A 27,365-nucleotide genomic window follows, 5' to 3' on the forward strand; every position below is an offset into this window, starting at 1 on the left:
TACAAAGACTCAGCATTACAGCATGATTATTTCTTCAGCCAGACGGAGGTTGAGGTACAAACTGAGGAGGGCACAGCATATCTGAGCTGCAATCAAACACAACACCACAACAGAAATGGTAATGGATGTAATAATTAGGATCACTGATTTGCGACCAAGAGGAGAGATATAAATGAAGATGATAAGATGTTGGTTGCTAATGCAATGGGTATTGGGATATGAGTTGAATTATCCCTCCATTGTAATACCTGTCTTATTCCTCTCTTGTTTCCTCTGGCAAGTTTTGTACACAACTATGAAGCTATGAGATACAGATGGAGAGTGTGTAGGTTACAGTACTGTATATTCTACTTCCCATTTGCAATGCTTAGGAAATTGAATCGTCTTCCTTTTACTTCAGCCAAATGCTTTCCATTCTCACACATTTCTCCCTCTACCAGCTCAGTTCAAACTGATACTAAACCAATCTCCATAGAAACAAAATATGTCCCAATTACTTCCTCAAATGGTTCTGAGCCTGGGGATGGTTTACAGAGAGAATTTCTGTAATCAGGCCAAACTGAGAATATTTTAATATTTACCCTCTTCTACACGTCGGCTAGACTAGAGTAACTGAGAGCTTCTCCCTTTCAAGGTCGCTGTCCTATTAATGGAAGGAGAATCATCTCGGTCATTAATTAGGGGAGGTTAAAATAATACCACACTCAGTTTGCTTTGAACAGCAATAGCTAGTATTTTACACTCCCTTGTCATGGTTTTTGGTCTTAATGGCAAATAGAATTAGGCATGCATTGATTACAAACATTGATTGAATGAGGTAGCTTCAGAATGCCAATGAAATATGCTGCTTCCCCTTACAGGAAGTCAAAGAGAGGAGGCAGACAGGCAGAGAGAGCATAATCACCATAGTCTAAAATGAGCTACAATCTTTCTATTGCTCTATCTGTGTTTTTTATTTCTATGCTCTAAGTTCATGTAATTTTACTCAATAAATGTGTCTGGTTTGCAGTACAGTATGTTGGTTTGGTTACTCTCCACTCCCACATTATAGGTATTTCAGTTCATAAACACAGGATGTACAGGAATAGACTAGTTCTGTGTTCCATAACATTAGCATTAGCTTGTTCCTGTTAGGTGATACATCATTACATTTAAGTCATTTAGCAGACGCTCTTATCCAGAGCTCTTATCCACATCATGACAAAATACACCATATTACCAATGATTGTTCTGTGATATTACTGTCCTGGTAATGTGACTGGACCCTGTAGGCTAAACTACCATGAAGAAAAAACATAACTGATCCAAATGGTTGCCCAATCAGGCAGGCTAGATGCAGTTATTTCGAAATGAACATGCATTCAAAACGGCAGGCTTTGAGCGGTTATTCAAATGACATAAGCTATCCACTGCAGTTTACAGCCTAGACTAGAGTTTTGTACTCAGTTGAAAACAATAATAATGTTCTTCATTACATTGTGTTGGTGTATCCTAGGTAAGGTACATTTCTTGTCCCTAAAAAACTGAAACAATAGTATGAGTATGAGTCATGATACCCCTAAAACCTAGCAGTCAAACAAGGAAATGGTTCCAGTCACAAAGTGCTATACAGGTAGAATGTTATTGAGTAAAAAAAGATGGCGGAAGTGGATGCTGAGTTTGAATCAAGCAGCGAGTCGAGAAAAGTTGGTGAAGACGAATGTTCTGAATGGACAACAATCGTAGAGAAAACTGGAACAAAAAGTAAATTGTCTATAATTTGAGTGGAGGATACATGTATGAATGATAAAGAATCGCTTCTTGTTGCGATGGGTTTGTTTAGTAAGAATGCATAGGTGGGAAACCCGTTTGAGGTGTTGAAAATAGTGAAGTACAGTGGCTTGCGAAAGTATTCATCCCCCTTGGCATTTTTCCTATTTTGTTGCCTTACAACCTGGAATTAAAATAGATTTTTGGGGGGGTTTGTATCATTTGATTTACACAACATGCCTACCACTGAAGATGCTAAATATTTTTTATTGTGAAACAAACAAGAAATAAGACAAAAACAAACTTGAGCGTGCATAACTACTCATCCCCCCCAAAGTCAATACTTTGTAGAGCCACCTTTTGCAGCAATTACAGCTGCAAGTCTCTTGGGGTATGTCCTCTATAAGCTTGGCACATCTAGCTACTGGGATTATTGCCCATTCTTCAAGGCAAACTGCTCCAGCTCCTTCAAGTTGGATGGGTTCCGCTGTTGTACAGCAATCGTTAAGTCATACCACAGATTCTCAATTGGATTGAGGTTTGGGCTTTGACTAGGCCATTCCAAGACATTTAAATGTTTCCCCTTAACCCCCTTGAGTGTTGCTTTAGCAGTATGCTTAGGGTGATTGTCCTGCTGGAAGGTGAACCTCCATCCCAGTCTCAAATCTCTGGAAGACTGAAACAGGTTTCCCTCAACAATTTCCCTGTATTTAGTGCCATCCATTATTCCTTCAATTCTGACAAGTTTCCCAGTCCTTGCCAATAAAAAACATCCCCACAGCATGACGCTGCCACCACCATGCTTCATGATGATGATGTTCTCGGGGTGATGAGAGGTGTTTGGTTTGCGCCAGACATAGTGTTTTCCTTGATGGCCAAAAAGCTCAGTTTTAGTCTCATCTGACCAGAGTACCTTCTTCCATATGTTTGGGGAGTCACCCACATGCCATTTGGCGTACACCAAATGTGCTTGCTTATTTTTTTCTTTAAGCAATGGCTTTTTTCTGGCCATGCTTCCGTAAAGCCCAGCTCTGTGGAGTGTACGGCTTAAAGTAGTCCTGTGGACAGATACTCCAATCTCTGCTGTGGAGCTTTGCAGCTCCTTCAGGGATGTCTTTGGTCTCTTTGTTGCCTCTCTGATTAATGCCCTCCTTGCCTAGTCAGTGAATTTTGGTGGGCAGCCATCTTTTGGCAGGTTTGTTGTGGTGCCATGTTCTTTTCATTTTTTAATAATGGATTTAATGGTGCTCCGTGGGATGTTCAAAGTTTTGGATATTTTTTTATAACCCAACCCTGATCTGTATTTCTCCACAACCTTGTCCCTGACCTGTTTGGAGAACTCCTTGGTCTTCATAGTGTCGCTTGCTTGGTGGTGCCCCTTGCTTAGTGGTGTTGCAGACTCTCGGGCCTTTCAGAACAGGTGTAAATATACTGAGATCATGTGACAGATCATGTGACACTTAGATTGCACACAGGTGGACTTAATTTAACTAATTATTTGACTTCTGAAGGTAATTGGTTGCACCAGATCTTATTTAGTGGCTTCATAGCAAAGGGGGTGAATACACATGCACGCAACACTTTTCCGGTATTTATTTTTATATTTTTTTGAAAACAAGTTCTTTTTTTCATTTCACATCAACAATTTGGACTATTTTGTGTATGTCCATTACATGAAATCCAAATAAAAATCCATTTAAAATACAGGTTGTAATGCAACGAAATAGGAAAAACGCCAAGGGGGATGAATACTTTTGCAAGGCACTGTATGCACTTAGAAAAGTGGAGTCTGTCAGTGACCAGGAGTGGTCTTATTTTGGTTAATTTAATTTCTGAAGAACAGGGGAAGATTGCAGTGAGCCTCAAAAGAACCCGAACCACAGAAGTTTTGTGTTTTGAACTTCGGAGTAGAGCACGCGTCAAATGAGTCATCTCAGGGGTGAGGACGGATGTTCAGGTTGAATACCTGAAAAACATTACTGGTGTGGTTGGTGCCCGGTGTCTGACCCGCTGGGTGAACGGAGAAAAAGAAGAAAGTCTGTCGGTTCTGTTGTTTTTTGATATAGAGCAAATAACCAAGCTTCACATGCGTAGGTATGTAAAATACGCTGTAAGAGCTTTCGTCCCCAAACCATTGCAGTGTAAGAATTGTAAAGGATTTGGCCATGTTTCAAGTGTGTGCAGAGCATATTGAAGAACGGTGTTGCAATTGTGGTGGGGATCATGATCCCGAGTTCTTGGAGTGCCCTATAAGGGTGAAGGAGATTGAGGTGGCAAAAGTTGGAGTGGTCAATTGAATCTCCTATGAGGAGGCGATTTAAAATAATTGAGAAAACAAGTGATGCTAGTGAAGATATGGTAGTGGACACACCACAGCCTGAAGTAAATGTTTGCTGCCAGTCAAAAGATACCCTGTGTGTTAAAAAGGTGGATTTTGCCACCCGAGTGGCTCAGTGGTCTAAGGCCCTCACTACAGATCCGGGTTCGTACCCGGGCTGTGTCGCAGCCGGCTGCGACCAGGAGATCCATGAGGTGGCGCACAATTGGCCCAGCGTCGTCCGGGTTAGGGGTGGTTTTGACCATCTTGGATGTCCTTGTCCATCGCTCTCTAGCAACTCCTGTGGTGTGGCGGGCCGGGCGCATGCACGCTGACACGGTTGCCAGTTGTACAGTGTTTCCTCCGACACATTTGTGCGGCTGGCTTCCGGGTTAAGCGAGCAGTGTGTCAAGAAGCAGTGCGGCTGGATCTCGACCTTTGCCTCTCCCGAGGCTGAACGGGAGTTTGTGGTAGAAAAACGATGTATTTACTTGATTTGTTTGATATTAATAGTTAAAGATTATACACTTAACTAATAGTAAGAACTTTCTGTCCTACTAATGCTGTGTTTTTATGTTCTCCACTCTAGCTTCCTGCAGGTAGTCTGGGCATATGTTCAAGAGATGGGTTTTGCTAGAGATAGCTTGAGCTGACAATGACTTGGTGATAAAAACCTAAAGCCGGCATTCCATAGACAAGATGTGGTGTGTGTGACCCGAGATCAAATCAAAGTTTATTTGTCACGTGCGCCAAATACAACAGGTATAGACCTTACAGTAAAATGCTTACTTACAGGCTCTAACCAATAGTGCAAAAAATGTGTTAGGTGAACAATAGGTAAGTAAAGAAATAAAACAACAGTAAAAAGACAGGCTATATACAGTAGCGAGGCTATAAAAGTAGCGAGGCTACATACAGACAACGGTTAGTCAGGCTGATTGAGGTAGTATGTACATGTAGATATAGTGACTGTGCATATATGATGAACAGAGAGTAGCAGTAGCGTAAGAGGGGTTGGCGGGTGGTGGGTAGTGGGACACAATGCAGATAGCCCGGTTAGCCAATGTGCGGGAGCACTGGTTGGTCAGCCCAATTGAGGTAATATGTAGATGAATGTATTGTTAAAGTGACTATGCATATATGATAAATAGAGAGTAGCAGCAGCGTAAAAAGAGGGGTTGGGGGGGCACACAATGCAAATAGTCCGGGTAGCCAATTGACTTCCTGTTCAGGAGTCTTATGGCTTGGGGGTTAAAACTGTTGAGAATACTTTTTGTCCTAGACTTGGCACTCCGGTACTGCTTGCCGAGCGGTTGTAGAGAGAACAGACTATGACTGGGGTGGCTGGGGTCTTTGACAATTTTTAGGGCCTTCCTCTGACACCGCCTGGTGTAGAGGTCCTGGACGGCAGGCAGCTTTGCCCCAGTGATGTACTGGGCCGTACGCACTACCCTCTGTAGTGCCTTGCGGTCAGAGGCTGAGCAATTGCCGTACCAGGCAGTGATGCAACCAGTCAGGATGCTCTCAATGTTGCAGCTGTAGAACCTTTTGAGGATCTCAGGACCCAAGCCAAATCTTTTTAGTTTCCTGAGGGGGAATAGGTTTTGTCGTGTTCTCTTCACGACTGTCTTGATGTATTTGAACCATGCTAGTTTGATGGTGATGTGGACACCAAGGAACCTGAAGCTCTCAACCTGCTTCACAACAGCCCCGTCGATGAGAATGGGGGCGTGCTCGGTCCTCCTTAGTCTTGGTTACGTTGAGGGATATGTTGTTATTCTGGCACCACCCGGCCAGGTCTCTGACCTCCTCCCTATTGGCTGTCTCGTCGTGGTCGGTGATCAGGCCTACCACTGTTGTGTCGTCTGAAAACTTAATGATGGTGTTGGAGTCGTGCCTGGCCATGCAGTCGTGGGTGAACAGGGAGTACAGGAAGGGATTGAGCACGCACCCTGTGGAGCTCCAGTGTTGAGGATCAGAGTGGCAGATGTGTTGCTACCTACCCTCACCACCTGGGGGTGGCCCGTCAGGAAGTCCAGGATCCAGTTGCAGAGGGAGGTGTTTAGTCCCAGGATCCTTAGCTTAGTGATGAGCTTTGAGAGTACTATGGTGTTGAACGCTGAGCTGTAGTCACTGAATAGCATTCTCACATTAGTGTTCCTTTTGTCCAGGTGGGAAAGGGCAGTGTGGAGTACAATAGAGATTGCATCAACTGTGGATCTGTTTGGGCGGAATGCAAATTGGTTTGGGTCTAGGGTTTCTGGGATAATGGTGTTGATGTGAGCCATTACCATCCTTTCAAAGCACTTCATGGCTATGGATGTGAGTGCTACGGGTCTGTAGTCATTTAGGCAGGTTTCCTTTGTGTTCTTGGGCACAGGGACTATGGTGGTCTGCTTGAAACATGTTGGTATTACAGACTGAATCAGGGACATGTTGAAAATGTCAGTGAGACACCTGCCAGTTGGTCAGCACATGCCCGGAGCACACGTCCTGGTAATCTGTCTGGCCCCGCAGCCTTGTGTATGTTGACCTGTTTAAAGGTCTTACTCACGTCAGCTACGGAGAGCGTGATCACAGTCGTCCAGAACAGCTGATGCTCTCATGCATGCCTCAGTGTTGCTTGCCTCGAAGCGAGCATAGAAGTGTTTTAGCTCGTCTGGTAGGCTCGTGTCATTGGGCAGCTCGCGGCTGTGCTTCCCTTTGTAGTCCGTAATAGTTTGCAAGCCCTGCCACATAAGACGAGCGTCAGAGCCGGTGCAGTATGACTCATTCTTAGCCCCATATTGACGATTTGCCTGTTTGATGGTTCGTCGCAGGATTTCTTGAAAGCTTCCGGGTTAGAGTCCTGCACCTTGAAAGCGGCAGCTCTAACCTTTAGCTCAGTGCGAATGTTGCCTGTAATCTGTGGCATGTACGTACAGTCACTGTGGGGACGACGTTCTCAATGCACTTATTGATGAAGCCGGTGACGGAGGTGGTATACTCCTCAATGCCATCGGAAGAATCCCGGAACATATTCCAGTCTGTGCTAGAAAAACAGTCCTGTAGCATAGCATCTGCGTCATCTGACCACTTCTTTATTGACCGATTTACTGGTTCTTCCTGCTTTAGTTTTTGCTTGAAAGCAGGAATCAGGAGGATATAATTATGGTCAGATTTGCCAAATGGAGGGCGAGGGAGAGCTTTTTATGCGTCTCTGTGTGTGGAGTAAAGGATGTCTAGAGTTTTTTTCCTCTGGTTGCACATTTAACATGCTGGTAGAAATTAAGTAAAACTGATTTAAGTTTCCCTGTATTAAAGTCCCGGCCTCTAGGAGAGCCGCCTCTGGATGAGCGTTTTCCTGTTTGCTTATGGCCTTATACAGCTCATTGAGTGCAGACTTAGTGCCAGCATTGGTTTCTGTGGTAAATAGACAGATATGAAAAATATAGATAAACTCTCTTGGTAAATATTGTGGTCTACAGCTTATCATGAGATACTCTACCTCAGGCGAGCAAAACCTCGAGACTTTCTTAATATTAGAATTCGTGCACCAGCTGTTGTTTACAGCCCGCCACCCCTTGTCTTACCGGAGGCAGCTGTTCTATCTTGCCGATGCAGCGTGAACCCCGCCAGCTGTATTTTATCCATGTCATCGTTCAGCCACGACTCAGTGAAACATAAGCTATTACAGTTTTTAATGTCCCGTTGGAAGGATATTCGTGATCGTAGCTTGTCTATTTTGTTATCCAATGATTGTATGTTGGCTAATAGGACTGGTGGTAGAGGCAGATTACCCACTCGCAGTCGGATCCTTACAAGGCACCCCGACCTACGTCCCCGATATCTCCGTCTCTTTCTCCTGCCAAAGACACGGATGTGGGCCTTGTCGGGTGTCTGAAGTAAATCCTTTGCGTCCGACTCGCTAAAGAAAGAATCTTGTCCAGTATGAGTTGAGTAATCGCTGTCCTGATATCCAGAAGCTCTTTTAGGTCATAAGACACGGTGGCAGAAACATTATGTTCAAAATAAGTTTGAAATAATGCGATAAAACACAAACTGTTACATCTGCTCCTGCCCCGCCCTCTACTTCTCATCCTGGACCTCCCTAACCTGCCACCACTCCCCCAGTGCTCTCGCTCTCTCTCTCCCTCTCTCTCTGTGTGTATGTGATTGTGTGAGTGGAGACAGGTGTGCTGGAAGCAGAGCAGATTCCCACCAGCTCCAGCCTGTTCCATAATCAAGAACCCTACAAATACTCAGCCCTACCACTTCCACGCTGCCAGATCGTAGCCTCTACTCAGTCAGTCTGCATTTCTAGCTGTTTGTTCCTGCATACTGTAGATTTTGTTATCCTGTTGTTCCTGTTTTCCCTAGCCTCACGCTGCTTTTTCTCTCCGCTACAGTCCTGTCTGCTCTGACTCTGGTACCTGTCTCCAGTCCCTCTTCTCCTCAGTCCTGCTTCCCTTCCCTGGATACCAGCTCTACCGCTTCATTGGATTCAGCTCCAGACCTGCTTATCAAATCAAGTTTATTTTATATAGCCCTTCGTACATCAGCTAATATCTCGAAGTGCTGTACAGAAACCCAGCCTAAAACCCCAAACAGCAAGCAATGCAGGTGTAGAAGCACGGTGGCTAGGAAAAACTCCCTATAAAGGCCAAAACCTAGGAAGAAACCTAGAGAGGAACCAGGCTATGAGGTTATCCGGTTCCTAATCTCCTTGCCCCCAGCCTCAGCCTCAGTCCGGATTCCCTACTACCTGCTGGAGATTCCCCTGGGCTGCACCCCATCTCCTCTCCCGCTTTTAAATGAATACATTGGTATTCTATCCTTGTCTCCTCGTCTGAGTCTGCATTTGTGGTCCTATCCTTACCTATCCTTGTCTCCTCGTCTGAGTCTGCATTTGGGTTCACCTGCTCCGCCCCATGTAACACAAACTGGTTTAGAGCCCGTAAAACGGCAGCCATCTCCTCCAGCGCATGTCTGTCTTCATTGTTCTGTTGCGCAATTATGCACCTGGCCTTTCCACCAGGTGTGTAAATCTTGCAGGAAAAGCCTGACTACAAAAGCTTGTTGGACACTTATTTCAACATAGCCTGCTAATAGCCTATTGGAGGAGAGATGCATTCTTGCTCGTGCTTGCTGAATGTAAAATAGGATACAGCATGAACGGGCGGGGAGTTGGAAAGTAGAAGCCCATTATTTTCCTATAGTAGGTCTATTTTAACAGCAAGCTACATCCTGACAAAATAGGCATACACCATATGAGTGGCCTGCTTTCTCAGCTGTGGAAAGTAGACCCAAACTGATCCAAATAGTTGTATAATCAGGCCTAGGCTGATGGCCTATGCAGTTATTTCGGCATGAAACAAAACAGGAGGTGTGGGTGGTTATTCAAATTAGATTACATCATTGCAGTTTACTGCACAATAATATATTCCTCTTTGCATTGTGTTGTTGTAGCCCAGGTATAATAATTGTATTGTCTAAAAACATAGGCCTAAGCCTAATCAATAGTGGAGCTTTGCGTGCAGGGGGACCACAGAGCGCAGTTTGGAGGAACGCACTACAGATCTGCCATTTCATAATCTGTTCATTTATTTTTCTTGCACTTTGACAGGTAAATATTTATCGTATAGCCCTAATATTTTGCTAATGAATGGCCTAATATCTAGCTAATATTTAGCTTCTTACACTTTGGCTACACATAGTGTAATGGCCTTGGTTATAGCTAAATATAAGATACTTTTATCCGTACGTTCTTTTCAATGTGTTGCCACGTTTAATAACCTATATGCCAAGTTGTCACGTTCCTGACCTGTTTTCTTTTGTCTTGTATTTATTTAGTTGGTCAGGGCGTGAGTTGGGTGGGTTTGTCTATGTGTGAGTTTCTATGTTGGGATGTTTGTGTTCGGCCGGGTATGATTCTCAATCAGAGGCAGCTGTCAATCGTTGTCCCTGATTGAGAATCATACTTAGGCAGCCTGGGTTTCACGTGTGTTTTGTGGGTGTTTGTTTCCGTGTTTGTATCTCGTGTCAGTGTTCGTGCCACACGGGACTGTTTTCGGTTCTGTCACGTTTGTTGTTTTTTTGTATTTGTAAGTGTTCAGTTTCGTTTTGATTAAATCAATATGAGCACTAACCACTCTGCGTTTTGGTCCGACCCTTACTCCTTCTCCTCATCCGAGGAGGAGGAATTAGACAGCCGTTACACAAGTAACAAACTACATGCAACTCTATGCTAAATAGCCATGTTCACATCCCCCCTGCTTTAATAAAACATTCCCCAAATGTTTATCAATGGTATGTTTATATTCAAACCCCATTTACTGTCATTACATAATGAAGCTATCAAGATGACAATTTACAATCACAAATTAACCTTTACCGTGAGCACAACCCATTAAGTAACTTCTGATCTTCTCAAAACCATACCTGTAACTATAATGTTAAACACCACAGTTTAATCGTAAACTTAACTGTTCCGTGTTTGGCTAACCAACAAGTAAGCCCATAAACAGAATTAACAACATTCAATGTCTCTTTTAACCATCTCCTTTCTTTTTTTATATATATTTTTTATTTTCAAAGTTTTACAGGTCCAGTCTCTCAACTGGCTTTCTCACTCATCCTGAACGTGTGACATTAGTCCCTATTCCTGTTTGTGTAACAGTTATATTCAAGTTCCTCGGCGTACACATCACTGACAAACTGAAATGGTCCACCCACACAGACAGTGTGGTGAAGAAGGCGCAACAGCGCCTCTTCAACCTCAAGAGGCTGAAGGAATTTGGCTTGCCACCTAAAACCCTCAAACTTTTACAGATGCACAATTGAGAGCATCCTGTCGGGATGTTTCACCACCTGGTACGGCAACTGCACCGCCGGGCTCTCCAGAGGGTGGTGCGGTCTGCCCAACTCATCACCGGGGGTAAACTACCTGCTCTCTGTTAAAATAGCCATCACAAGCACATTAGAGGCTGCTGCCCTATATAAATAGACTTGAAATCACTGACCACTTTAATAATGGAACACTAGTCACTTCAATAATGTTTACATATTTCGTATTAGTCATCTCATGTAAATACTGTATTCCATTCTATTCTACTGTATCTTACACGGAACCCAAACCGGCTGCGCATGTGCGCCATCGTGCATAAATGTATTTTGTCCCCCCACACCAAACGCGATCACGACACGCAGGTTAAAATATCAAAACAAACTCTGAAACAATTACATTAATTTGGGGACAGGTCGAAAAGCATTAAACATTTAAGGCAATTTAGCTAGCTAGCTTGCACTTGCTAGCTAATTTGTCCTATTTAGCTAGCCTGCTGTTGCTAACTAATTTGTCCTGGGATATAAACATTGAGTTGTTATTTTACCTGAAATGCACAAGGTCCTCTACTCCGACAATTAATCCACACATAAAATGGTCAACCGAATCGTTTCTAGTCATCTCTCCTCCTTCTAGGCTCTTTCTTCTCTTGACTTTATATTGTGATTGGCAACTTTCATAAATGAGTTGCATTACTGCCACTGACCTCGTTCGTCTTTCAGTCACCCACATGGGTAAAACCAATGAGGAGATGGCATGTGGGTACCTGCTTCTATAAACCAATGAGGAGATGGGAGATGCAGGACTTGCTGCGCGATCTGCGTCACAAATAGAACTGACTTCTATTTTAGCCCTTGGCAACGCAGACACTCGTCGGTGCGCGAGCAGTGTGGGTGCAATAATTGAATAATATAAATTTATAAATTTATTTTGCAACGCGTGCGCGAGCGGTGTAGTCAGCCTGTTAGTCTCTGACATTGCTCGCCCAAATATTTATATATTCTTAATTCCATTCCTTTACGTTAGATTTGTGTATATTGTTGTGAAATTGTTAGATATTACTTGTTAGATATTACTGCAATGTTAGAGCTAGAAACACAAGCATTTCGCTACACCCACAATAACATCTGCTAAACACGTGTATGTGACAAGTAACATTTGATTTGATCAGTATCTCAGCCGGCCTGAAACCTTTGGATGTTGAGGGAGTGGCCCTGTACGTCATCAAGGTCGGGCAGGGGGTCTGTCTGCTTGAGTATCCACTTGGCAGTCTGTACAGCCCTCTCCACATGTCCATTACTCTGTGGGAAGTAGGGGCTGCTTGTCACATGTATGAAGTCATACTCCTTACTGAGTTATTTTAGCTCTGCACTTATCAACTGGGGGGCATTATCGCTAACCAGGATATCAGGGACTCCGAAACTTTGCAAAGGTTGCTTTGAGCTTGGCTATGGCCTGGCTACTGGTCGTGGTTGAGAGGTGGACGATTTCCATGAATCTAGAATAGTAGTTTGAACCTACAAGGTAGTTTAGCTTCTTGCACTCACACAGGTCCATTGCTATTTGCTATTTTCTTCCATGGTCTGGAAGGAAGCTCACTAGACATGAATGGCTCCTTCCTCTGTGTGCTCCTAGTTTCACAGCTAAATGCACACATTTGCACCTCTGTGATTATTTCCTGTGAGATTTTAGGCCACCCCACTGACTGGTTAAACTCTCTCACTGCACTTAACTAGCCCTTGGTGTCCATCATGAATGGACTATGTAGGATTTGTAGGATTTATTTAGGATTTATTTCCCCATGTATGTGGGAATGACTATGCGGTTTCCCCTGATCACTAGTCCATGTTTTTCTGATAGTTCCCCTCTCACATGAAAAAAAGCTTCTTACAGATTCAGGAGATTTCTCTAAGTACTCAGTCTACCCATTTAGGATGAACCACAACACTGACTGCAGCTGTGGGTCGGATTCTGTGTTCAGACTGATGTCCTCCGTTCTCTGTGGAAAAGCAGGTAGATTATTTACAACTGATGCGATAAACGCTGTCACGTTGCTGTGGGAGTATGCTGCACCCTCGTAGTTTCTCAGTGGACCCCTGGACAGAACATCATCTACTGCGAGTGTCTTTCCTGGTGCGTACTCTACGATTCCACTGTACCTCATCAACCTCAACAGTCTTTGACATCTGATAGGAACATTGTCCAAGTCCTTGCTGTTAATGAGGGGCACAAGGGTTTTAAGGTCGGTGACCAGCCTGAAGATATTTATTCCGTAAAGGTACTTCTTGAAGCGTTCACAAGCCCGCACGCTCGCTAAACACAATTTTTCAATCTGAGCGTACCCTGGCTCGGCATCACTCAGATGCCTGCTGCAGTAGGCGACTGGTTTCCAGTCCTCTCCATGCGGTGGGAGTAGGACAACTCCTACTCTGTAGCTGCTGGCATCAGCTGACACTGCTCTAGGCTTCCTGGAATCATAATACGTTAACACTGGAGCAGTGGTTAGTGAGTCTTTAAGTCTCTGAAATGCTGCCTCCAGAATGTCTCCCCATGACCGCTCTACCAAAATATTTTATGCATATGTTTTATTTTCAGTCTCCTCCATCTTCACTGGATGATGTTAACTGTAAGGATTTCCCCTAATAATAACAATAATAATGTAAAATTACAAATGACAGAAAGACCTGTGTGAAGGACAGCTTACAGGGGAGGAACTTCTTGAGGCAATTAAATCCTTTGTCTGGAAAAACCCCATGGCTTGATGGCCTACAAGTAGAGATATATCAAACCTTTCTTGTTGTACTTAACGATCCTATAAAAATGGTAGACTATCAGGTACTCAGCAAGAAGGTCTGATTTCCCTATTACTGAAACAGGACCCAGGTGATAAGTATGAAGGTCCAGTCCATTGAAAAAGCTGGAGGTCTCTTACACTTCAATGTAGTGATGCAAAAATCCTTGGGAAATGCATAGCATACAGAATTAAGGTTTTATCAGATATTGTTCATTCTGTTCAGACAGGTTTTGTACATGAATGATACATTGGAGATAATATACAACAATTGCATGAAACAATAGAACAATGAAACATCAAATAAGCTAGGCCTGATCATCAAAGCAGATTTTGAAAAGGCTTTTGATAAAGTATGACTAGAATTGATATACACTGCTCAAAAAAATAAAGGGAACACTTAAACAACACAATGTAACTCCAAGTCAATCACACTTCTGTGAAATCAAACTGTCCACTTAGGAAGCAACACTGATTGACAATAAATTTCACATGTTGTTGTGCAAATGGAATAGACAACAGGTGAAAATTATAGGCAATTAGCAAGACACCCCGAATAAAGGAGTGGTTCTGCAGGTGGTGACCACAGACCACTTCTCAGTTCCTATGCTTCCTGGCTGATGTTTTGGTCACTTTTGAATGCTGGCGGTGCTTTCACTCTAGTGGTAGCATGAGACTGAGTCTACAACCCACACAAGTGGCTCAGGTAGTGCAGCAAATCCAGGATGGCACATCAATGCGAGCTGTGGCAAGAAGGTTTGCTGTGTCTATCAGCGTAGTGTCCAGCATGGAGGCGCTACCAGGAGACAGGCCAGTACATCAGGAGACGTGGAGGAGGCCATAGGAGGGCAACAACCCAGCAGCAGGACCGCTACCTCCGCCTTTGTGCAAGGAGGAGCACTGCCAGAGCCCTGCAAAATGACCTCCAGCAGGCCACAAATGTGCATGTGTCTGCTCAAACGGTCAGAAACAGACTCCATGAGGGTGGTATGAGGGCTCGACGTCCACAGGTAGGGGTTGTGCTTACATCCCAACACCGTGCAGGACGTTTGGCATTTGCCAGAGAATACCAAGATTGGCAAATTCGCCACTGGCGCCCTGTGCTCTTCACAGATGAAAGCAGGTTCACACTGAGCACGTGACAGACGTGACAGAGTCTGGAAACACCGTGGAGAACGTTCTGCTGCCTGCAACATCCTCCAGCATGACCGGTTTGGCGGTGGGTCAGTCATGGTGTGGGGTGGCATTTCTTTGGGGGGCCGCACAGCCCTCCATGTGCTCGCCAGAGGTAGCCTGACTGCCATTAGGTACCGAGATGAGATCCTCAGACCCCTTGTGAGACCATATGCTGGTGCGGTTGGCCCTGGGTTCCTCCTAATGCAAGACAATGCTAGACCTCATGTGGCTGGAGTGTGTCAGCAGTTCCTGCAAGAGGAAGGCATTAATGCTATGGACTGGCCCGCCCGTTCCCCAGACCTGAATCCAATTGAGCACATCTGGGACATCATGTCTCGCTCCATCCACCAAAGCCACGTTGCACCACAGACTGTCCAGGAGTTGGCGGATGCTTTAGTCAAGGTCTGGGAGGAGATCCCTCAGGAGACCATCCGCCACCTCATCAGGAGCATGCCCAGGCGTTGTAAGGAGGTCATACAGGCACGTGGAGGCCACACACACTACTGAGCCTCATTTTCACTTGTTTTAAGGACATTACATCAAAGTTGGATCAGCCTGTAGTGTGGTTTTCCACTTTAATTTTGAGTGTGACTCCAAATCCAGACCTCCATGGGTTGATAAATTTGATTTCCATTGATCATTTTTGTGTGATTTTGTTGTCAGCACATTCAACTATGTAAAGAAAAAAGTATTTAATAAGAATATTTCATTCATTCAGATCTAGGATGTGTTATTTTAGTGTTCCCTTTATTTTTTTGAGCAGTGTATATATATGCCTAGACTATTTTAATTTTGTGAAACATCAACCAAAATAGCGTAGCAGTCAGACGTCTTTGTCTTCGTCTTGTCGTGCCCCATGTATATATTTTTTTTACATGTTTTTTCTTCGCATATATTTTTTTCTATTTTTCTTAACCTCAACTTCAACATACTCTCCTGTAACCCGCCTCACCCAATGTGGTATGGATCTGCTATTTTCTTTAGAACCGGAACCCCCAACAGAAGCTAGCCAGCTAACTAGCTACCAGCTAGCACAACTGGACAGCTAGTAGTCAGCTAGCCACTGCTAGCGGTCATCAGCTAACCTTTAGCCCGGACAACTCCTGCCAGTCTGCACAGTGTATCGGACTTCTTTTTCTCCATATCTCCTGATTCCTACCGCAAGCGCTGAACTTTTTCATCTGGATCATTTTTTTATTGCCAATACGGAGCCCCGCCGATCCATCACGACTGGATTACTAACGTAATCCGCTCGAGGGGGTTTTTCAACAGGCTCCTCCGTCGCGACGTCCCCTGAGTGCCCATTTGTTAGCCTGCTAGCTGCGGCCCGCTAGCTGTCTAGAGCATATCGGACTGTTAGCTGAAGAGGTCCATCAGCAAATTACTTGGGCTACTATACCTATTTTGCCAATTGGCCTGGACCCTTTTACTACACGGAGCCCTGCCCGATCCTTCACGACTGGTCTGCCGACGTAATCCGTAAGAGGGGGCTACAACAGACTCTTCCATTGCGACGTCCCTCTAAGGCCCTTCTGCTAGCCTGCAGTCGCCGTGGAGACACGCCGTCTGAATCGCCGTGTCTCCAGCCCGCCTAGCTAATCCCCCTTCTGATGACCAGGTGGCGAATCGCATCTCTGCATGTCTGGCAGACATATCAGTGTGGATGACGGATCACCACCTCAAGCTGAACCTCGGCAAGACGGAGCTGCTCTTCCTCCCGGGGAAGGACTGCCCGTTCCATGATCTCGCCATCACGGTTGACAACTCCATTGTGTCCTCCTCCCAGAGCGCTAAGAACCTTGGCGTGATCCTGGACAACACCCTGTCGTTCTCAACTAACATCAAGGCGGTGGCCCGTTCCTGTAGGTTCATGCTCTACAACATCCGCAGAGTACGACCCTGCCTCACACAGGAAGCGGCGCAGGTCCTAATCCAGGCACTTGTCATCTCCCGTCTGGATTACTGCAACTCGCTGTTGGCTGGGCTCCCTGCCTGTGCCATTAAACCCCTACAACTCATCCAGAACGCCGCAGCCCGTCTGGTGTTCAACCTTCCCAAGTTCTCTCACGTCACCCCGCTCCTCCGCTCTCTCCACTGGCTTCCAGTTGAAGCTCGCATCCGCTACAAGACCATGGTGCTTGCCTACGGAGCTGTGAGGGGAACGGCACCTCAGTACCTCCAGGCTCTGATCAGGCCCTACACCCAAACAAGGGCACTGCGTTCATCCACCTCTGGCCTGCTCGCCTCCCTACCACTGAGGAAGTACAGTTCCCGCTCAGCCCAGTCAAAACTGTTCGCTGCTCTGGCCCCCCAATGGTGGAACAAACTCCCTCACGACGCCAGGACAGCGGAGTCAATCACCACCTTCCGGAGACACCTGAAACCCCACCTCTTTAAGGAATACCTAGGATAGGATAAAGTAATCCTTCTCACCCCCCCCCCCCCCTTAAAAGATTTAGATGCACTATTGTAAAGTGGCTGTTCCACTGGATGTCATAAGGTGAATGCACCAATTTGTAAGTCGCTCTGGATAAGAGCGTCTGCTAAATGACTTAAATGTAAAATGTAAATGTAATCACTGGACCCTATGATCACTCGGCTACGCATGCCTCTCCCTAATGTCAATATGCCTTGTCCATTGCTGTTTTGGTTAGTGATGATTGTCTTATTTCACTGTAGAGCCTCCAGCCCTGCTCAGTATGCCTTAGCTAACCCTTTTGTTCCACCTCCCACACATGCGGTGACCTCACCTGGTTTAAATTGTGTTTCTAGAGACAATACCTCTCTCATCGTCACTCAATGCCTAGGTTTACCTCAACTGTATTCACATCCTACCATACCTTCGTCTGTACATTATGTGCCCAGAAACCTGCTCCTTTTACTCTGTTCCGAACGTACTAGATGACCAGTTCTTATAGCCCTTAGCCGTACCCTTATCCTACTCCTCCTCTGTTCCTCTGGTGATGTAGAGGTTAACCCAGGCCTTGCAGCCCCAAGCACCACTCCCATTCCCCAGGTGCTCTCATTTGTTGACTTCTGTAACCGTAAAAGCCTTGGTTTCATGCATGTTAACATTAGAAGACTCCTCCCTAAGTTTGTTTTGTTCACTGCTTTAGCACACTCTGCCAACCCGGATCGTGTCTGAATCCTGGTTTAGGAAGGCCACCAAAAACCCTGACATTTCCATCCCTATCCATAACATTTTCTGACAAGATAGAACTGCCAAAGGAGGCGGGAGTTGCAATCTACTGCAGAGATAGCCTGCAGAGTTCTGTCTTACTATCCAAGTCTGTGCCCAAACAATTTGAACTTCTACTTTTAAAAATCCACCTTTCCAGAAACAGGTCTCTCACAGCTGCTGCTTGCTATAGACCACCTTCTGCCCCCAGATGTGCCCTGGACACCATATGTGAATTGATTGCCCCCCATCTATCTTCAGAGCTCGTGCTGTTAGGTGACCTAAACCGGGACATGTTTAACAACCCGGCCATCCTACAATCTAAGCTTGATGCCCTCAATCTCACATAAATTATCAATGAACCTACAAGGTACAACCCCACATCCGTAAACATGGGCACCCTCATAGACATCATCCTATCCAACCTGCCCTCCAAATACACCTCTGCTGTCTTCAACCAGGATCTCAGCGATCACTGCCTCATTGCCTGCGTCCATAATAGGTCTGCAGTCAAATGACCACACCTCATCACTGTCAAACGCTCCCTAAAACACTTCAGCGAGCAGGCCTTTCTAATAGACCTGGCCTGGGTATCCTGGAAGGATATTGACCTCATTCCGTCAGATGAGGATGCCTGGTTATTTTTTTTAAAGTGCTTTCCTCACCATCTTAAATAAGCATGCCCCATTCAAAAAATGTAGAACCAGGAACAGATACAGCCCTTGGTTCACTCCAGACCTGACTGCCCTTGACCAGCACAAAAACATCCTGTGGTGTACTGCATTAGAATCGAATGCCTCTGCGATATGCAACTTTTCAGGGAAGTTAGGAACCGATATACACAGGCAGTTAGGAAAGCAAAGGCTAGCTTTTTCAAACAGAAATGTGCATCCTGTAGCACAAACTCCAAAAAGTTCTGGGACACTGTAAAGTCCATGGAGAATAAGAGCACCTCCTCCCAGCTGCCCACTGCACTGAGGCTAGGAAACACTGTCACCACCGATTAATCCACGATAATTGAGAATTCAATAAGCATTTCTCTATGGCTGGCCAAGCTCTCCACCTGGCTACCCCTACCCTGGTCAACAGCCCTGCACCCCCTACAGCATCCTGCCCAAGTCTCCCCCATTTCTCCTTCACCCAAATCCAGATAGCTGATGTTCTGAAAGAGCTGCAAAATCTGGAACCTACAAATCAGCCGGGCTAGACAATCTGGACCCTCTTTATAAAATTATCCGCCGAAATTGTTGCAACCCCTATTACTAGCCTGTTCAACCTTTCTTTCGTATCATCTGACATCCCCAAAGATTAGAAATCTGCCGCGGTCATCCCCCTCTTCAAAGGGGGAGACACTCCAGACCCAAACTGCTACAGACCTATATCTATCCTACCCTGCCTTTCTAAGGTCTTGGAAAGCCAAGTTAATAAACAGATCACCGACCATTTCGAATCCCACCGTACCTTCTTCGCTATGCAATCTGGTTTCTGAGCTGGCCATGGGTGCACCTTTGCCACGCTCAAGGTCCTAAACGATATCATAACCGCCATTGATAAGAGACAATACTGTGCAGCTGTATTTATCGACCTGACCAAAGCTTTAGACTCTTTCAATCACCACATTCTTATCGGCAGACGCAACAGCCTTGGTTTCTCAAATGACTGCCTCGCCTGGTTCACCAACTACTTCTCAGACAGAGTTCATTGTGTCTGTCACGACTCCCACCGAAGGTGGCTCCTCTTTCTGTTCGGGCGGCGCTCGGCGGTCGTCGTCACCGGTCTACCAGCTGCCGCCGATCCCTTTTCTGTTGGTTTTGTCTTATTGGTTACACCTGTTACTTGTTTAGGTTTTTAGTTGGGCTATTTAAGCCGGTAAGGCCTGCCTGCTCTTTGTACGGGCTTATTTTTCCTCTGTGTATGTTTGTGGTAGTGCATTTCCCTTTGTTTTTCCTCCGGACTGGTTGGGTCCTGGTTTTGGGCTGGTCTTTTATGTGCGCCCGGTATTAGCGTGAACATTTTTCTCTGTGCCAGAATAAAACATTGTTCTGTACCTTCTGCTTCCTGCACCTAACTCCGCACCCACTACGCCTAAGTGCTTTACAGTGTCAAATCGGATGGCCTGTTGTCCGGACTTCTGGCAGTCTCTATAGGGGTGCCACAGGGTTCAAATCTCAGGCCGACTCTTTTCTCTGCATACATCAATGATGTTGCTCTTGCTACTGGTGATTCTCGGATCCACCTCTACGCAGACGACACCATTCTGTAAACTTCTGGCCCTTCTTTGGACACTGTGCTAACTAACTTCCAGATGAGTTTCAATGCCATACAACTCTCCTTCCTTGGCCTCCAACGGCTCTTAAATGCAAGTAAAACTAAATGCATGCTCTTCAACCGATCGCTGCCCACACCTGCCCGCCCATTCCAGCATCACTACTCTGGACGGTTCTGACTTAGGTATTTGTAGTTGTCCACATATTCTAGGTGGCTGGTTAGACTGTAAACTCTCCTTCCAGACTCACATTAAGCATCTCCAATCCAAAATTAAATCTAGAATCGGCATCCTATTTCGTAATAAAGCATCCTTAACTCATGTTTCCTAATATACCCTCATTAAACTGACTATCCTACCGATCCTTGACTTCGGCGATGTCATTTACAAAATAGCCTCCAACACTCTACTCAGCAAATTGGATGCAGTCTATCACAGTGCCATCCGTTTTGTCACCAAAGCCCCATTACTACCCACCACTGCGACCTATATGCGCTCATTGGCTGGCCCTCGCTTCACATTCTTCGCCAAACCCACTGGCTCCAGGTCATCTATTAGTCTTTGCTAGGAAAAGCCCTGCCTTATCTCAGCACACTGGTCACCATAGCAGCACCCACCCGTAGCACGCGCTCCAGCAGGTATATTTCACTGGTCACCCCCAAAGCCAATTCCTGATTTGGCCGCCTTTCCTTACAGTTCTCTGCTGTCAATGACTGGAACGAATTGCAAAAATCACTGAAGCTGGAGACTCATATCTCCCTCTCTAACTTTAAGCACCTGCTGTCAGAGCAACTCACAGATCACTGCACCTGTACATAGCCCATCTGTAAATAGCCCATCCAACTACCTCATCCCCATACTGTTATTTATTTTTTATTTGCTCTTTTGCACCCCAGTATCTCTACTTGCACATTCATCTTCTGCACATCTATCACTCCATTGTTTAATTGCTAAATTGTAATTATTTCACCACTATGGCCTATTTATTGCCTTGCCTCCCTTATCTTACCTCATTTGCACACACTGTATATAGACTTTTCTATTGTGTTATTGACTGTATGTTTGTTTATTCCATGCTTTGCTTTATCTTGGCCAGGTCGCAGTTGTAAATGAGAACTTGTTCTCAACTAGACTACCTGGTTAAATAAAGGTTAAATAAAATAAATAAAAATAGAATGGATTCAAGTTATTTATACAACAGCTGGGTCTAATTGTAAGGACTGGGTGTCGGAGTGCGAAGTGAAACGCAGGAAACAGAGGGTGCAATGTAACAAATGTTCCTTTTAATGAACACTGAGAAACTAAAGCCACCCTTCTAATACACTGGGTGCTCACATAAAACTTCCCCAGACACGGGGGGAATGAAAGCAGTCCAGTAACCACGTAGACACGTAGTTCAAAACAAACACCACGCTTACCAACTAACAATCCCGCACAAAGAACCGGGCGGGCCGGCTGACTGATAAGCCCAACTAGTTACCAACAAATGAAAACAGGTGTAACCAATAAACACATAAGGAGAGGGAGAAAAGGATCAGTGGCAGCTAATAGGCCGGTGACGACGACCGCCGAGCGCCACCCGAACGGGAAGGAGAGCCTGCCTCGGTCGGAGTCGTGACACTAATCCTGAATGCTGATTGGTTAAAATCGCATTCCAGCCGGGGTCTATTACACAAGTTACCATTGAAATGCCTATTTACTCTGTTCCATCTCACTGCACAATCCACTGTCTCATCAGCCCAGCCAGGCAATTTATAAACTTGATCTCCACTATAAAAAGCATCTGGAAATTATCTCACATTTATTTTAGACTAACATTTAGTTCAAATTCGATCTTTAGCTGTCTCATAGTAATGAATGTGTCAGGAGTCGGGATGAGATAGAGAGGTAGGAAACTTTTCTCAGCCAGTCGAAATCATGAATCAGCCTAATCTTTATGGATATACAAAGAACTATCAATGGAAAACAGGTCAAATGAAATGAAGAGCAGCTAGTTTGAAGTCTTTCCAGCTTCAGTTTGATGTGATTGTTTTCGCTGTGTTGTTGGCTCGATCCTCTTAACAACAGTGTCCTGACGAGAGAGCACATTTTCTATGCCAGGTGCAAGCACGCATCATTACCTCATTGTTATGGATGTATACAAATACATTTCACTAGAAAACAGCTTAAACAAATCCAAATGCAGCTACTTCGCTGTTATTCTGGCTGCACGGTTTGACGTGACTAAGTTAGCCGTAATTTTCTAGCTAGCAAGCAAGGGATAAGAACGTTGCCAGCCAATTTTGGCAATGGAACATTTAGAACGAACGACTAGGTCGCGTCCATAGATACAGAACAAAAAGACTGAACGACTGGGTCGCGTCTCGGGCAACCGAACTGATGAAACGAACGTCCAGCCGGCTTGGGTATTAACCCTAGATTTGTGTCATTACTATATCTTGTGGCAGGTAGAAATAGCATAAATAAATTCATAAAAATAAAGTTTTCAATTAAAATATGTCAAATCATTATTTTAATATGTTGGTAACCCGTTGTATAAAAGTGATAATGCCCTCGAAGATGGTGTTTGGAGGATATTTTGGCACTGTTTTCTGGCCCAAGATGAAGTAAAGGGCCTAACAACATCCGTGCCAATATATCCTCCAAATACCGGCTTCTCTGGCATTATTACTTAAGTATAGCAACCCCAGGTGTACAATAGTAAATAATGGTTACTTCTCAGAAAGTATTGAACTGCCAAGAGGAGTAAAGCAAGGCTGTCCACTGTCTCCATATCTATTTGTTATGGCCACTGAAATGCGAGCTATTAAAATTACAGTGCATTCGGAAAGTATTCAGACCCTTTGACTTTCTCCACATTTTGTAACGTTACAACCTTATTCTAAAATTGATTAACTTCTACCGAGTCAGAAACCCGGATCCGGGAGCACCCCCCACCCCCCACCAGTAAAAAAGCTGAATAGCATAGCTAGCATAGCGTCACAAGTAAATAGTAGCATCTAAATATCATTCAATCACAAGTCCAAGATACCAGATGAAAGATCCACTTCTTGTGAATCCAGCAATCATTTCTGATTTTTAAAATGTTTTACAGGGAAGACACAATATGTAAATCTATTAGCTAACCACGTTAGCAAAAGACACCATTTTTCTTTGTCCACCATTTTTTCTCTCCACCAGTAGCTATCACCAATTCGGCCAAATAAAGATATTGATAGCCACTAACCAAGAAAAAACCTCATCAGATGACAGTCTGATAACATATTTATTGTATAGGATAAGTTTTGTTAGAAAAATTTGCATATTTCAGGTAGAAATCATAGTTTACAATTGCACCCACCATCACAACTCGACTAGAATAAATACAGAGAGCAACGTGTATTACCTAATTACTAATCATAAAACATTTCTTAAAAATACACAGCTCACAGCAATGGAAAGACACAGATCTTGTGAATTCAGACAATATTTCAGATGTTCTAAGTGTTTTACAGCGAAAACACAATAAATCATTATATTAGCATACCACATGTGCAAACGTTACCCGAGCATTGATACAAGCCAAAGAGAGCGATAACGTAATCATCGCCAAAATGTATTAATTTTTTCACTAACCTTCTCAGAATTCTTCCGATGACACTCCTGTAACATCATATTACAACATACATATAGAGTTTGTTCGAAAATGTGCATATTTAGCCACAAAAAAACGTGGTTATAACATGACAATACTAGCAAAACTAGCCTGAAAATGTCGGGCTCCATTTTGGACAGTGATCTGGCGTAATGAATAACTAATCGTAAACTTGACTAAAAAATATAGGGTGGACAGCAATCGAAAGACAAATTAGTTCTTAATGCAATCGCTGAATTACATTTCTAAAATTATCCTTACTGTGCAATACAGGGTTCGCCAAGCGAAGCTATACCAAAAACAATGTCGGAATATGCGTATAACATTTTTCGACAGAACAACGATTTATCATCTTAAATATTTCTTACTGTGAGGTGATCTTCCATCAGAATCTTGGGCAATGTATCCTTTCTTGGGTCTAATCTTCTTTTGGTCGAAAGATGTCCTCTTGTCCGTCGAAATGCCCACTAACGTTCGACCGGGACCCCGAAACGTGCCCGGCGCTTCAAAGTGCATCACAAAGCAATGCCTCAAAATCGCACTAAACTGATATAAATTGCTATAAAACGGTTTAAATTAACTACCTTATGATGTTTTTAACACCTATAACGAGTAAAAACATGACCGGCGATATATAAGTGGCTAAACCAACGCTTGGAAAGAGAGCCAGTCCGACGTCCATCTTGCGTCAGGCGCAGCAGGAAAAGAACGGTACATCCGGTCTTTCGCGTTTTATACAGGCCCTGATTGCGCAATCGACTCCATTCAAATTGTCACCTCTTACTGACATCTAGAGGAAGGCATGGGCAGTGTTTGTATCCTCATAGGATTTACAGGGACTTTAAAACTGACCTGGGACCAGAGGCCAACATTTCTGAAATCTCACTCCATATCAGGAAAAGTGCTGTAGAATGAGTTCTGTTTCACTCAGAGACATAATTCAAACGGCTATAGAAACTAGAGAGTGTTTTCTATCCAATAATAACAATAATATGCATATTGTACGAGCAAGAATTGAGTATGAGGCAGTTTAATTTGGAGACGATAAATGCTAACGTTGAAACAGCACCCCCTATATTGAGAAAAGGTTAAACTGTTTTTTCCCCTCATCAATCTACATGCGATACCCTATAATGACAAAGCAAAAACAGGTTTTTAGACATCTTTGGAAATATATATATCACATTTACATAAGTATTCTGACCCTTTACTCAGTACTTTGTTTAAGCACCTTTGACAGCGATTACAGCCTCGAGTTTTCTTGGATATAACGCTAAAAGCTTGGCACACGTGTATTTGGGGAGTTTCTTCCATTCTTCTCTGCAGATCCTCTCAAGCTCTGTCAGGATGGATAAGGAGTGTCACTGCACAGCTATTTTCAGGTTCGATTTGATTCAAGTCCTGGCCTTGGCTGGGCTACTCAAGGACATTCAGAGACTTGTCCCAAAGCCACTCCTGCATTGTCTTGGCTGTGTGCTTAAGGTCATTGTCCTGTTGGAAGGTAAACCTTCACCCCAGTCTGAGTTCCTAAGCGCTCTGGAGCAGGTTTTCATCAAGGATCTCTCTGTACTTTGCTCCGCTCATCTTTCCCTTGATCCTGACTACTCTCCCAGTCCCTGCTACTGAAAAACATCCCCACAGCATGATGCTGCCACCACCATGCTTCACCGTAGGGATGGTGCCAGGTTTCATCCAGAAAAGACACTTGGCATTCAGGCCAAATAGTTCAATCCTGGTTTCATCAGACCAGAGAATCTTGTTTCTCATGGTCTGAGAGTCCTTTAGGACGAACTCCAAGCGGGCTGTAATATGCCTTTTACTGAGGAGTGGCTTCTGTCTGGCCTCTCTGCAAAGATGGTTGTCCTTCTGGAAGGTTCTCCCATCTTCACAGAGGAACTCTGGAGCTCTGTCAGTGACCATTGGGTTCTTGGTCACCTCCCTGACCAAGGCCCTTCTCCCCTGATTGCTCAGTTTGGCCGGGCGGCCAGCTCTAGGAAGAGTCTTGGTAGTTCCAAACTTCTTCCATTTAAGAATGATGGAGGCCACTGTGTTCTTGGGGACCTTCAATGCTCCAGAAATGTTTCGGTACCCTTCCCCAGATCTGTGCCTCCACAGTCCTGTCTCAGATCTCTACGGTAAATTCCTTCAACCTCATGGCTTGGTTTTTGCTCTGACATGCACTGTCAACTGTGGGACCTTATATAGACAGGTGTGTGCCTTTCCAAATCATGTCCAATCAATTGATTTTACCACAGGTGGACTCAAATTTGAGTTGTTAAAAACATCTCAAGGATGATCAATGGAAACAGGATGCATCTGAGCTCAATTTAGAGTCTCAAAGCAAAGGTTCTGAATACTTATGTAAATAAGGTATTTCTGTTTACTTTTATTTTGTGCACCATATTACGTATTGGATTGTTAAAAGATATAACTTTTACATTACCATGTAGTTTACCAATAAAATGGGCTGATGGTGAAGTATTGGTATTGGTACTTATATCCCTAAAAATATATAAATTAACCTACCACAACAAATTGAAATAGAAAATTAGCACAAATAGACAAGATTCAGCAACCATGAAGAGGTAAATACTTTTTGGAAAAATCACACTGATCAACTCTTTAGTTATATCACAGTTTACTTATCTATTTATGACGCCGCTTACCCCAGAATAATTTTTCTTTTTAATCACATGAACATAAAATATTTCACCTAATTTGGAACGCTAAGCCAGACAAATTTAAACATGCCTACTTATATAACTAATATGAGTTTGGGGGTCTGAAATTATTAAATATTACAGCATTAAATCTCTCAGTAAAATCCTCACTCATGCATATATTATACTTAAACCCAAACTGGTTCTCCAATATATTAATAAGAAAGGCTCACTATTTGTAAAAAAATATATATATTTTACTTTTGGCCTTTATACAGATTACAACTTCTCATTTTTGGTTAATTGAACATTAAACCTTGTTCAAAGTATCGCCCTTTCTGAAACAAGCCATACAAAGTTGGTTACAATTGAAAATGATATCCTCCAGAAAAAACTGAAAAAATATTAAACCAAATATTACAGTTAAACTCAAATATATTCAGTGATAAAAAACACTATGTATTGTTTTTGTATTATATTTATTCATTATTTTATGAATAGTAATGGTGGAGTTATGTCACACATGTACTTTAGCTTTCAAAAAATATATGGGAATGTTTGCTCAATACAACCAACATGTGGAAGGGAGAGAAGGTAGGGAATTTGTTTGTCTGTCATATATTAATGACCAAAACAGGCTGAAAATGATTGGTATAAATATACCAGTTTCATTTGAGGACAAAAATGTTGACAGCTGTGCCATACAGGTTGCAAAATAGCTGGGGAAAATGTTTTGATGTAACAATTCCATGGCACATGATGTGTGAACTA

This window comes from Salvelinus alpinus, chromosome 23 (genome assembly GCF_045679555.1).
Source record: "Salvelinus alpinus chromosome 23, SLU_Salpinus.1, whole genome shotgun sequence".
NCBI lineage: Eukaryota > Metazoa > Chordata > Actinopteri > Salmoniformes > Salmonidae > Salvelinus > Salvelinus alpinus.